Here is a 13,785-nt window from a genome sequence, read left to right on the forward strand (position 1 = left end):
ATAAGCTGGTCTAGGTCAGCTTTGGTCTTATATTTTTCATTACTTTTGGCACTACCAGTAACACTTGGCTCATGGGTGTTAGCCACACCCAGGGTTCGAGTTATGTGGGAGCCAATGGGAGCTGAGCTCCCATAAGGAGGGGTCTGAGCTCCCACGGACGCAGTGAAATCATACATCTGTGGGGGTCGCTAATACATTACCAACAACCATTATTTTAATCAAAAATAATGCATGTGTCAATGTAATGAGTATTATTTACGTTAACGAGGTAAATAGGCTAACACAAAAGTGTGTGTGTGTGTGTGTGTGTGTGTGTTAAAGACCCCCATAGAGCTCAGTTTGTAACTCCAACCCTGGCCACACCCACATTAAATGTTCTAGGTCATAGCTCACAAAATGCAGTTTTAGTGAGCCATTTCCTTCTCTAATCTGGCTTTATATACCACACAATTTAGCCGGTGTTGAGCAAACATTGACATCTGTGTTAGCGTAGCCCGAGTTGTCACACTTGACAGGAAAACGGCGCATGCAGAGCTATTCCAAGAATGGTTCCAACTCTTTCACTCTCCTATAACCTAGTCTTTTTGTGAGTGGGGGGTTTAGTCATTCCCTTGGCTCTCTGTCTGTTCTCTTTCTAGTTCTCACAGACCGGCTAATTTTATAACCCCTGTGATTGGATGTAAACCACAGTTGAAACACAGGACATGATCTAAACTACCTCTCTTCCTACTTGTGGACAGCGAGTCTTCTGAGTCAGTTTCACACAATCACAGAGACGTGAGACAGAGAGAGTTCCTCTGACCACTAGCCAAAGGTGTAAGATATATACAGACTGGAGGGACAGGGGTGTTTGTGTTTTATTATTCATAGAGCCTACATCAGCTTCTTTAACACAATTCTCACCCATGTCTTCAATTTAAAGGTCCCCAATTATACTGATTTCCTTCAATATATTATAGGTCTCAGATATATAAAAAATATGTCTCTGAAGTGTTTGGCTCGAAATACCAAACGGATCATTGTAGCATCCCATAAATTACTGTTTTTTTCTTTAGATGAAAATAAGGAGCCACGCCCCTCTGCGAGACATTTGGTTAAAAATAACACAATGGTGCTCTAGGAGGAGATTCAGGTGATGGGGGGGGTGGAAGTTACCTTGGGTGGTTTTTGGCTAATGGTTACACAAGCCAAAAAAATCGTTATGACGTCATCAAGTGGCCAAAATCTGATCAGCTCATTTTCAGACAGGTTTTTATATAAATGGATCAGGACAAAAAGTGAGCAAATCTTATTTCCTGAAACTCTCTGAATCTTTTGACACAGAGGGGACACATGTTTGAGTATAATATACATGAAAAAGTGGATTTTGAATAATAGGTGACCTTTAATGTTTGTGCAAACCATCCATTAGACAACCTCAGCTTCTTTTGAAATGATCTCAAGCCGTTAAATAAAACAAATTCCTGAAAAGATAGCACTGTTTCATATTACTTCACAGCTAGATTTGTGTTTTTATTTCTCATTCCGATTCCTACTTTTGACAGTTCTTTGTAAAAGATGCGGAGGCGTTCATGGCTCTTTCACCAACGTGCAAAACATCTCCGTTTCCAGACAAGGTTGTGCAGACAGACGAGACAAGGAGCCCTGGGCTGTAGCCAGATATACACACAGAACGCTTGAGAAATCCACAGGATGTTTTTCCCTTTTGTGTGGTTGTACATGTTTCTTAACATGCCCATTAATGTCAGTCCATATTGCATGTGTCCTTGTGTGTATTAGAGAATGGTCTGCATCTGCTTATCTGTGGATATGGGGTTGTTACTCCTCCCTTGTCCCTAGAATACCACTTTGTCATCATGAATATTTCCCAGATGTGGTTCGTGGAGTTTAAGTGTTGCAGGAAATCTTCGGCGGGGGACTTGTTTAATCCTAACCCCGTTCTGTCTGAGCTGCTCCCAGGTGCCTTGGAGAATTTGGGAGAGGAGAAAGGGGAGAGAGACATCACCACGGAGGTGAAGTGCGTCGGATTTTGGGATGGAAGTCTGAATAATTTCAGTTTTGACATGCTGCAGTTATAATAACCTAGGGATTTTTTAAGGCCTCTGGCCAGATGTTAGTCATGTCTGGGCCTTGCGACCGAGAACTAGGAATTAACAGGCTTTCTACAAGGGTCCGCTTAATTGTTGTTAAACCAAAATGTATATCCTAATGCAAACCCAAAAGGCAGATGTGTAGGAGGATGGAAAGTAATACAAAATCTCCAACAGTGAAGCACATTATTTGATTAAAGAAGCTACATCTCACAGACCTTTTTTGGACATTCAAAAAATGAACAGGCTGCAACATGAAATGGAGGTCAAATAAAGAATACTCCCGAGACAAATGGACTTTGAATAATCAATGCAGATGCAAGTCAAAATACATCCTACATATCTGCATGCTAACATGCTCATGTTGACAATGTTAGCATGCTGATGTTTAGCAGGTTTAAGGCTTACCAGATTCTCCATATTAGTTAAACTTGTTAGCATACAAAGATAGGTTATTAACACAAAGTCCGATGTCATTAGCTTTTCATGTTTGTATATATTTTGAATCTAGATGGGAATTAGGCCTTAGCAGCAGTTTATATGACTCTCATACTTAGTTTTGGAAGGACTCTTTGTTAGGCTTATTCCATCACTGTATTTCTTATTGATTTTACACAGCCACAGGTGAGTATTAAGTCAGGGTTCTCATTGAATTACCCACTAAATGAATACCACTATTGATATAGTCTGTCACATACACTGTCGGTGGGTAAATGATCTAGTCCTGAACGGGCCCCGGGACATTTCCAGATATTTGATTATAACAGCGATTGCCAAGTTTAGAAGTGCAGCTCTATGATATTATCACATTCACATCCTGCTTGCATTGGCCAAGGGCCACTCAGTGGTGCTCAGCAAACCTTGATGCCAAGAAAGACCGGTAAGGCAGACAGACAGGCCAGGGAGGGAGGGCTAACAAAAGCACACTCGTTGTTGCCCTCTTTCCTCTCGCTCTGCAACATTAAGCTCACAGTGTGTGGACAGCAGCTCATCAAGGACACGTTGCATTTCTCATTTGATCATAAGCATTGAATCCACACACATGCAATTCTCTCCTGCAGTGCCAGTTATTATAATTTCCTGCTGCTGCAGTTTTTCTTATCTTGGGGCTGATTTTGTCCCTTTCAGGTTTGCCTGAACAACATAAATCACAATAAGCTTCGACACTTCTTTCCCCTTTACATCCCTCTAACACTGACTTTGTAAAGCAGGTGCTAGACTGCTGCTGCTCTATTCTAATTAAAGCCCTCTCATTCAAAATTCAACACCACCTTATTACTGTATAGCTTTTTATTTTCCATTATGCAGCATTTAGAAAATAGTAATGCGCTCATAAGAAAGAATCTCTCATTAGTGATTCCTGCACTTTATTTGTATTTGTATTTACAGGTTTCATATTTGTATTATGTGTCTCTACATGTCTCCATGCTTCAATGTTCAAAAAGCTCTTTATTTTTCTCACACTGCCTGTGCTACAGCACCTCTTTTCACCCTCTGTCTGAAACCAGAGCCCAGTCTGCTCTGATTGGTTAGCTGGCCAGCTCTGTTATGATTTGTCAACAGCTTAGAGATGTCCCACTCCTTAGCATATCACTTACATTGTGTTGGATTGCTAGCCAAAAGAAGCGTGAGTGTTACAATGTGATGTCATATGGAAGAATAAAAGAGAGAAACTCCCTCTGGAGGGAACATTGGGATTTTAGCCTTTGCAGATGTTTTCTTGAACAAAAACCTAAACCTTTGACAGAACTGAATAGAAAGACATTTTGAATTATCATATGACCTTATGAGATTTATCTTGGGTCATGAACTGTTTATGAAAGCATAACCTGATATACTTATATGATTCTGTTTTCTTCAAGGTTGTGTCTTCCTGGTCGAATGTACTTATTGTAAGTCGCTTTGGACAAAAGCGTCAGCTAAATGCAATGTAATGTAATGAAAGCATAACGTTTTTGTTTTTTTAAATGACACAGTGGGAGTTTCAGAGAGGACTTCTGTAAAAACAGCGTTAACTGATGCTGGGGCCAGAAAGCAACCCGCATGGCTCCTCAGTCGGTCAAGTGTCATTTCTCCTTCTCTTTTTCTCCTGCTGGGTGTTGGGCAGCAGTTGTCATCAGAGCTTATCTCTATAAATGGATTTGTGTTGGTGCACTGGGAGATCTTGTAATCTGATTGACCACAACCCCAAAGGTTGAGCCAACTGTGTGTTGCTGTGTGTATCCATATATTTGTGTGTCTCTGACCTGGTATTTGCCACCTTGGTTCTAGATATTTTCAGCTGAGCTAAGCAGGGTCTTGTTGTGGGGAAATAACAGCTGTATGAGAGTTTGGGAGAAACAGTGTTTTTAGGTCTGACGTACATTAACGTGATATGCATATGTGCATTGCTTCGCAAAGACCTAGCATCTGGTCTGCCAAAGAGCAGAGAGCCGGTATCAGAACCGATTTGTGTATGTTTTGTGTTCCTTAGAAAGGTCTGTCATGTTGAATTTGAAGCAAATATTCCTTGTGTTCATTTGAATGCATGAGTTTTTTTGCGTTACATATTTAATAACTACAAACAGCTAGTGCTCTGATTCCAGATATTAGCAGCTGTTATGGATTTTTTACAAAAAGCCGTTACCACATGCACTGGTAGTCCATTCATGACTGGGGAAATAATACACTAATAGCTAATGACAGTCACCAAGGGCTGCTTTGTCCACCACATTCTGTCGGTTCAGTGCTTACCCTCACATAAACCCTGTAATCCTCATTGTCTTATTTTATCTTAGAAAAAATGCTGAAATTAGTTGTTTTTTAAATAAAAAGTCTGTAATAAAGGGTGTTGCTGTTTAAATCAATAATTCTGTCTTTGGGGCACAACCTGGGGAACCTTGTTGAAAGGTTCAAAACAATTCAATTATGTTGCCTCTCGGCTATCTTTTCTTACGTTTCTCAACTAGCCAGTCCCTGCTGGCTTGGTGGATCGCTGCAGCAGTACTGACTGCTTGATGCTGTGAGAGGACACAATGCTGTCCCTCCCTTGATGGGCTGCTGTTAGATCCACACACAAAAGGGGGATACCTAGACTTTTATAATCATTTCATATTCTGCATTCAGCAGCTTTAGTGTGTTGCTGTGTTTTTCTCACCAAAGCCTGATACTCTGCATCGGATTGCATTCCAGGAAGGTTCCTCCATTATTCAATAGTTTGCTTGATCTGATTCTCCACTGTCAGACCTGCTATTATTTATTTATGAGCTTTGAGATGATATGGATTTTAAATACTCCCTCACATTGCTTTCCAGGAACTTAGTTGTAAATAAAAAACTGTAATACGCAGGATTAATGATAAAACTTCTTCTTTCTTTTCTCCATTTCACTCCTTTCAGCCTTCTGAGAACGGACTCTTTAGCGAGTGCCATTTGTTGGCTGTCATGGCAATCCTCAAGCATGACAACTCATTTTCCAAGATGTCATAGAGCAAATGTTGACTGCCTGTTTTTATTGAGCTCCAGAAGGGAGAGGGGTGGAGATGGGGAGGGCTGTAGGAGATGTGCCCATTCATTTATCGTTAGAGAAAAAAACAACCTCCACACCTCCCTTTTGCTCGACTAGACGAGATCGTCACCATGGCAACCGCTCGGCATGCTCCCTGCCAGTGACATGGGAGAAAACCTTGTATCTACAAAATGTCAAAGTTGCGAGAGCAGAGTAAAGAAGACTTGTTAGCATATGGTTTTACGTTTTTGCAGATGTATAAATGATTGAATTACGTTTTAATGAATGTAATCAGCCCATTGAAGTTTTTACCCACAATCCTTGATTTGAAGGTACTTCCACGTGAAAATGCTGCCTCCAGATTCCTTGGCTGCTCAGCGTTCCCAGGTAGATAAATTGTGCTCCTTGTCCCCTTTTGTTTCCCTCCCACCCCCTCCTCCCTCTAGTCTATACACTGCCTTCAGGCCTCCCGTGGGTACTAGCAGGGATTATATATTAGATGGCACCAACCTGCCATCTCTACTAAAGCTTATGCACCAGTATGTTGTCATAAAAATAGACTCAAATAGGGAAAAAAGCATCCAAGTACATTTATTTTTCCTTTTTTGTACCAAAATAAATATGTTAGTAGCGAGACAGCAAAATGCTTTATGTGAAATGTGGCTCTATATCTATGCATATATTTTCTGTCTTTAGATTCTGAAATCAGGGGAACCATTTTAGTTTTAAATGAGGTTGGTCTGGATACATTAGCAGTCGGTGTCTGCTGGTTTTCGAAGACTCATTTGCATTATAGTCGCTCTGCAAAATGTTCACCCCAAAAACACAAACTCATGGTCACATTTTCTGCCCATCACCATTGGGCTCCTTTTTGTGCCATCCTCTCTTTTCCTTTACTTATTTTCCATGATTAAAATGTTCATACTTTTCTTCTGAATTTCCCTCAAAGCATCATCATTATCTGCAAAGTGTGACCTACGGAGCGATATATGCTGTTTCACAATGCTCTTGGCTCTCCTTATCACTTCACAGCCTCCTCCTCTGAGGAAGCGGTCATCTACTCTTAACTTCACATCTTGTCTTCTTGCTACAAACCATTTCTGCTTAAGACAGGAACTGCATCACGCCTTCCCCCTCCAGGTTCTGCTCCTCGTCTGTCTCTGCTCTGTTGTTACATTTCTAATATGCTCTCTGTCCTTCTTGCTCCCTTGTTAAAACAAAGGTGGTGAGCAGCATCCCTTTGAGGCTGGCTGCTGCTCAGTGAGCCCCTGGAAGAGGACTGCTGAGAACCGCAACTCTGCACAGCCAAGATCCAGGGATCGCCTCTCGTCACTGGGCTGTGAGAGCAGACCTCAACCCCCCTCCACCTTCCAGCTCCTGTCCAACCTCTCACTGAAGACGACAATGTGACGATTGGACTCTGTCAGAACCATGTGACCTGCTGTTATGGATCTGAGAATCACCATACATTGAATCAACACTCATTAAGGTAATTCAGCACCACGTGCCCGGCATACATTAGATTGTTTGAATATGTTCAGCTGCTTTTTATGAATTCACTCTTGACATAGCGGGTTTCTTGAGGATTTCTCTCAACCTCCTTTGATTTGCACAGGGCTGTTTATTTTTGTTCGTGTTTTGCTGGACTTATTTTCTTATCACAAGTTCCTGACATATTTGTGGCTATTCAGTCACTTCCTCTTTCGGGAGATTCATGGCCTGAGCCTATGTCAGCTGGTAAATAGGACGGAGAAACAGGAAGTTGGACAGTAGTGTGAAACAGCAGTGAGAACAGAGGGCTGTACTGTAGGTACACTGTAGTAAAACTGCCACTAGCTTGACTGCAGGCTTATTCAAAGTAGTTATATTGTTTGGAAAATACACTGGTAATGTTTGTATTCATGTTTTGTAGTGCATTTTATTGGAAGACCTCGTTTTACTGTAGATCCTGTCTTGCATGTAAAAAAAAAGGCTTTTGAACATGTTTCACTGGAGACTTGAGACTGATAAAACAGATCAAAAGAGGGAGTTGGCTGGTGTCTTCATGGGAGTTTATCAATGCTGTGAGTTAAGCTGTACAGACACTAAATAAAGCAGTTTAACTTAACTGTTTCTCTGATCATTTAAGATCCAGCTGTCTGGTGACAACCCTCCACTCGCTTAAAAGTATAGTAAACAATGAACACGGCCTTTTAAAGACTATCTTATAAATTATTATAAAAGAGATATGACACCATTACAGGAGACTAAATGACTAAATAAAACACATTTTTCTATTGATTTAAATAATTATTAGTCTATGCCATCTACTAAGCTGACTTGAGCTTTCACAGTTGGTCTGTTTCTGTAACATTATAAATACACACATACTGTAATAGTCTGTATATTTATGGACTGATAAACTAGCCATAACAACCCATGGTATTTGGCTAACGGTATTTTATTACTGCGAAAGCCTCCCAACACCCGTGCTTTGACTTTGCTAATATTGAACAATCCCCTTCATTGTTGAGCAAATACAATATTGTGGTCCCCTTCCAAGCTGTTTAAAGACTGGAGGTGTTTGAGCATGAAATAATAAAGAAAATGAGCACATACAGTAGATGGAGAAATGGAAAACAAATCAGACGTCTAAGACGGATAGGAGACTGTTCAAATGTGGGGGCAAGTCATTGTCCATCAACATGTGTTTGCTTGTGCACGTATCTTATCCAGGTTTTTTTTCAGTAGTGTGCGGTGGTCTCGCTCCCGTTTCCGCTTTGGATCAGAGCGGTACAGGAAGGCTGGCTGGTTGGTTGGCTAGCTGCACAGGAAAGGAAACAGTCCCTATCAAACAGCAGATGGAGGACAGCATGTGCTTAGAAACACATACTCACAAAGGCCCACATGCATGTAGTCCTACACACATTAGGAACTATGTGTAAATAAATGTATTAGCTCTTATCAAGAGTGTGACCCAGATTGCACTCTGCAATTGTCAGCTATAGAGAAGTTTTCATAGAGTTCTGGTTGAATGAGAATGATAGAGCACTCTGGCATTTCAATTGCAGTTTTGAAATGTTTTTATAAAAGCAAAGACATTATTATTTGTTATGCTAGAAGGTTATTTTGCCCTTGTGACTTTTCTCAAAGTCCCCCCCCCCCATATCATATTTATACTCAACATAGTGCTGCAGTCCCTTGTTGCTCTTCAACTTTAAAATGTATTCACCTTTAAAAAAACAGCAAAGTTAAAAAGTCTTTGCACATCAGGGACTTTTGCTGTTACTTCAATAGCTTGTCAGAAAGGGTTTTGTTCCCCAAACTTAAAACATATCAGATTAAACTGATCTGAACCCAAGGATTCAATCTGTCAGGATGGGACAAAACAACAGTTCAGTTTTCCTTTTCATCCCCTGAGCTCTAGCAGAACTGATATGTTGACCCTTATGTTACCTCTGTGGCCTGCAGGTCGAACACATTTGTCTGTTGTTGAGATTAATGATACCCAATATATCACCTCCTCTTCCACCCCTCCTGCCCCCCCGCCTGGTGTGTATGCCCCTGATTTCTGATGGCCTGTCACGCCTCCACACCTCTGTCAGGAGTTGTTAGTGCTGGCCCCGGTCTATCCCTGCATGCAGGCCCAACTCACAGAGCTTTTGTCAACAGCGTGTGAAGACGTTGAACTTCCTGTTTCCAAGAGTGCAGCGAGTTCTCCAAAGGGCCTTAAGCGTAAACTCCTCATTTGCTCTGCATATGGTGTGTGTGTGCATTTTCTCATTCATGTATCAAGCCTGCTTAAGAGGGAGGACAATGAGGCTCACTATGGTTCCCAAGGCCCCACTGACTGACTCATATTCCTCTAGACCAAACAACAGGGTTACACAATCTTAATCAACAAAGTGCTGCTCATAACATACTCTGCAGGAGCCGTGATCCTGCAAAGAGGATTGTAAAAAAACGTGTTAAGTTGGGGTTTTGGTTTGGGTAACATAATAACTGTGCTGCCATCTCCAGATTCTCTAGGAGTCACTCACATCCCTTTTTAAAGTCTCACTGTAGGGTTTTATAGCCTGCGTCTGCACAGGTCTGCTCTATCTCTGCAGAGCAGCAGAGGCAGGCTCCTCTTCCTCACTGCGTGGCCCGTTCACTTATCCCTTCTGGTCCCACATCTCCTCTCGTCCTCTTCCTCTTCTCCTCCCCTCAGAAATCAAGTGGCTTTTTGTTCTCCCGCAGCAGTGCACATCACTTGTTTCTCCACGGGTGCCCTCCCCACTTCCTCCCTGTCCTCCTCTCAGGGAATGAAAGGATATTTTGGGGGATAGATCTTGTCTGTCCTGCTCTGATCCCCAAAGACTGTGGTTATCTCTGTCTGTGTCTGAAAATGGGGGTTCTATGCAAGATCCCCCCCCCCCCACTTCTTTCTGTGGGGGTTGGTTTTCCACACGCCTGGTCTTTGCCTCTGCGCTGATGTTAAATAAATCTCACACCAGTAGAACAAGTGTTGTGGATTGTCATGATTACAGGCACTGACACTGCAATTTATTCTACCTCATTTGAGTGAAGTAGGTTTCTCTATCCCACAGGATTTCTCAATTGCCTGTTATTTCTACGCTTGAATAACATGACATAAAAATGAGCCTTATATTCTCAGGGGAGGCAGCGTGGTTGGTTGTAATGCTCTCTAAAACCAGCCTCCCAGATGCCAATCTGAGTCAGCTGTTATGATTCTGCAAAGAACTACAGTCTAATCTGCTTAATCCTTTTTATTGACCATTAAAGTTTCTAAAAAGGAAGTCTGATTTGATTTATGGTCAGTTTAAGAAGTGATATTCCCCTAATGTTGCCACCAGTCATCATTTAGTTTATTGCTTCAGATGTATTCTGATGTTTAAGCTTATTATAAGAAAGGATGTGGTTCCTGCATGGCTAATGTTTCCGCTTTGATTCCTCTAAGTAAATGCCTCAGAACAACTAAAAGGGGAACCACACAGGCTAAACAAATGCATTTTAAAAGAAAAGAAAATGATATCCTGATTAAATACTGGGTGTCATTTTCATATTCCTGTCACTACTATGACTATTGATGGTAGTCACATGTCAATTACCAACACAGCACCAAAAGAGCATCCTACAGCTTTAAAAAAAAAGAAAAAAAAAAGGAACTGCTGTCTGTTATGTGAAAAACACTTTGCAAAGTTAGATGAGAAGATTGATCCCACTCTCGAGTCAATGAATGAAGCTACAGCTATCAGCCCATCACATTAGAATAGCATAAACACTGGAAGTGGGGGAAATAGCTAGCCAGTGACTGAGTGGAGCCTCAGATAGTTGCCTGGCAACCTGACAAAGTCACTGCACCCTGCCATGAAATAGTTCCCTTAGATATCTCCAAACGATATTACATTTAAAAAAATAAACAATAAGCAAAGGTACTACAAATACTATGCAATTTACTTCAACAGTTAAATGGACAAGTGTTGAGACTTTTTATGCAAATTTGTTTTCAAAGCTGTAGGAGTCTTGCGTTCTTGCCTCAACATCATTAGTTGTTTTACTGCAAGTAATAATCATAAAACATAAGGATAACACCCTCCTTGACAAATACCAGAATTGTCCTTTAACCAGTTGAAGAATGCAGGTTCTGCATGCATACATTTCCAGCAAACCACCAAAAAGGACCCTCGCCTCATATTCAATAACCTAAGAACTCATTACGTTACCACTCTATTTAACGTTCATCCTCTTCTTAATAGCTCAACAATTCAAGCAATACATTTCCCATACATCACCGCGCTGACGGGCGCCCAGCTTAAACAAAATCCCATCTTCTTCTTTTTCTCTCTCTGTTCCTCCACAAGTCTCTCACACTAATACCTGTTCACAGCACAGTTCCAATAATCACAGAGTGCTGGGTGGTAATGAGAAGTGTCACAACGCCGGCTTCATCATTTCCAGCCCAGCTGCCACGCATTACGCTGGCTATCGATGGCTCTGATTCCTGGCCGTAATTGCTCTGCTTCTGAATAATTGAAAGAAGGGAGGAGGTAAATCCCAGAGGTGTCAAGGTGGTAGAAAGATAGATGGCTCGGTGTTCAATGCTGTCAGGTCTGGAGGTGTAAGGGGCCTGGCGGACATGATGAGACCCTCAGGGGAAGATTGTCTCCACACCCATGATGGACCACTAGTAGAATGATTTCTGGCACGGTGGTCTTCAGACAGGCCCTGGTGTGTGTGTGTGTGTGTGTGTGTGTGTGTGTGTGTGTGTGTGTGTGTGTGTGTGTGTGTGTGTGTGTGTGTGTGTGTGTGTGTGTGTGTGTGTGTGTGTGTGTGTGTGTGTGTGTGTGTGTGTGTGTGTGTGTGTGTGTGTGTGTGTGTGTGTGTGTGTGTGTGTGTGTGTGTGTGTGTGTGTGTGTGTGTGTGTGTGTGTGTGTGTGTGTGTGATGCTTGTGTCATGTGTCATGTGTCATGTGTCATGTGTCATGCCAGGCAATGTCGATGTGCATGCCAATTGTTAGCAGATTTTGGGCAGAAACACAGGCGTGTATATCTGTGGATCAGAAGTGAGTTAATGACCTACTGGCTCCTTAGAAGAATTAACTGTGACAGTGTGTGACACACTTACCCCACACAGACTAAATGACACTCAAACAAGCCAACCAAGTGTAAGCTCAGATGTGGTGTTTGCAAGTGCAGACGACAGACTGGAGTAAATATTTACTACCAATTACGCTCTTGGTTTCCATGCCTCACCAGAGTGTGACTTTTAAATGCTTTAAACGGTAAAAGCATGATGGTGTACGCTAAATGAGAGCAGCTCTCAAATGTTATGACTGGAATGTTTTTAAGAGGATTATCCATAATCGCTTTTCATCTAGAAACGTGTTATTTTTTAACTAATATGCAGCAGCTAAAAGCTCTTATTTCCCGTGCAGACCTCTAATGGCAGTGGTTTTCACGGTCAAACACAGTAGCTGACATATTTCAGTCAACAGGATGTTTTTGGATGAACCTAGCAACCAACCACACTTTGTTTTCACCCGTCAGTGGCTAGAGTGGTTTTGTCTCAGTTGTTTTGTTCTGTAAAGGTTTCTTTCCTGCATGCAAACGTATATAAGAATATGTGCATTTTCTCACACATGCTGCTGAATCTCCATGGGAGATGCTGCGTTTGTTCCCAAAGAGGTGGAAGGCTGACTCTGCAGAGCGGAGCCAGCGGGTCTCCAAGGTCATTACCACTGCCACAGCGTCTGGGCGCCCTGGGAAGGAGCAGGGATTGATTAATGACAATGCTAGGAGCGCAGGAGGGGAGGAGCCCAAATTGGCAGGAATGCAGCGCTGCAGAGTTACTGTATAACGGTGCTATAGATAGTGCTAGTGTGACATACTGCAGGGTGTGACTCAGTACTGCAACTACTGCTGCTGATGATGATAATAATAGTTATCTTTTTGTTTCTAAATGTAATCTTCAGTGAAGAGGCTGGTGTTGATGGAAGGATTTATATAGCAATGACTCATTCTCAGTTGGCAGTTTGGACAGTGTTGGCCAAGTTGCTTTATAAATCTCTTGAATTACTCTTAACTAATTACAAAAGTAATGATATAACTGAACTAATTACTCATCAGCAAGTGCCAAAGAAGGCAGACATCTCTATGGCAATATCAATCAATCAATCAATGTTTATTTATATAGCCCAATATCACAAATGTTACATTTGTCTCAGTGGACTTCACAGTTTGTACAGAATATCAGTATGGCAATACGACACCCTCTGTCCTTAGACCCTCACATCGTACAAGGAAAAACTTCCGGAGAAAACCCACAGTTTAAAGGGAAAATGGGAGAAACCTCAGGGAGAGCAACAGAGGAGGGATCCCTCTCCCAGGACGGACAGACGTGCGATAGAGGAAAAAATTGAAAAGATAATACATTTACAACATGTAGTCCAAATGTTTGGAAATGCATGCAGGAAGATGAATCCACGAGGATATCCATCAAGGACTTATGATATCACAAACACTTGGTAACTCAATTTATACAATCTAGATTGATAACCCGCTCTAAATGTTATGGGAAACATATAACAATTGTATTTTAAGATCCAGGGGTGTTAAACGTTATACAAAACACTTGCCTTCCTTTTGTTTTTACCAATTATCACTGATCTACGAGAGCTGTTAAAAAAAAGGTTCAGTGGTTTTTAATGTCTATCTATATGCCTGGCTT

At 41.7% G+C, this 13,785-nt stretch overlaps 1 protein-coding gene across 7 annotated transcripts in view; it reads left to right on the forward strand.

Moving 5' to 3' along the window:
• ptprea (protein tyrosine phosphatase receptor type Ea) overlaps positions 1 to 13,785 on the forward strand; it is a 53,439-nt gene that overhangs the window by 16,548 nt on the left and 23,106 nt on the right. For 5 of the 7 annotated variants that reach the window (XM_034212634.1, XM_034212666.1, XM_034212674.1 and 2 more), the window contains one exon: positions 6,799 to 7,065. The gene's annotated coding sequence lies outside the window, so the exon portion shown is untranslated. Of the gene's footprint in view, positions 1 to 5,049; positions 5,964 to 6,798; positions 7,066 to 13,785 lie in introns of those variants that run through there. The other 2 variants (XM_034212657.1, XM_034212650.1) reach the window with 2 other exon arrangements.

This window comes from Gymnodraco acuticeps, unplaced genomic scaffold (genome assembly GCF_902827175.1).
Source record: "Gymnodraco acuticeps unplaced genomic scaffold, fGymAcu1.1, whole genome shotgun sequence".
Lineage (NCBI taxonomy): Eukaryota > Metazoa > Chordata > Actinopteri > Perciformes > Bathydraconidae > Gymnodraco > Gymnodraco acuticeps.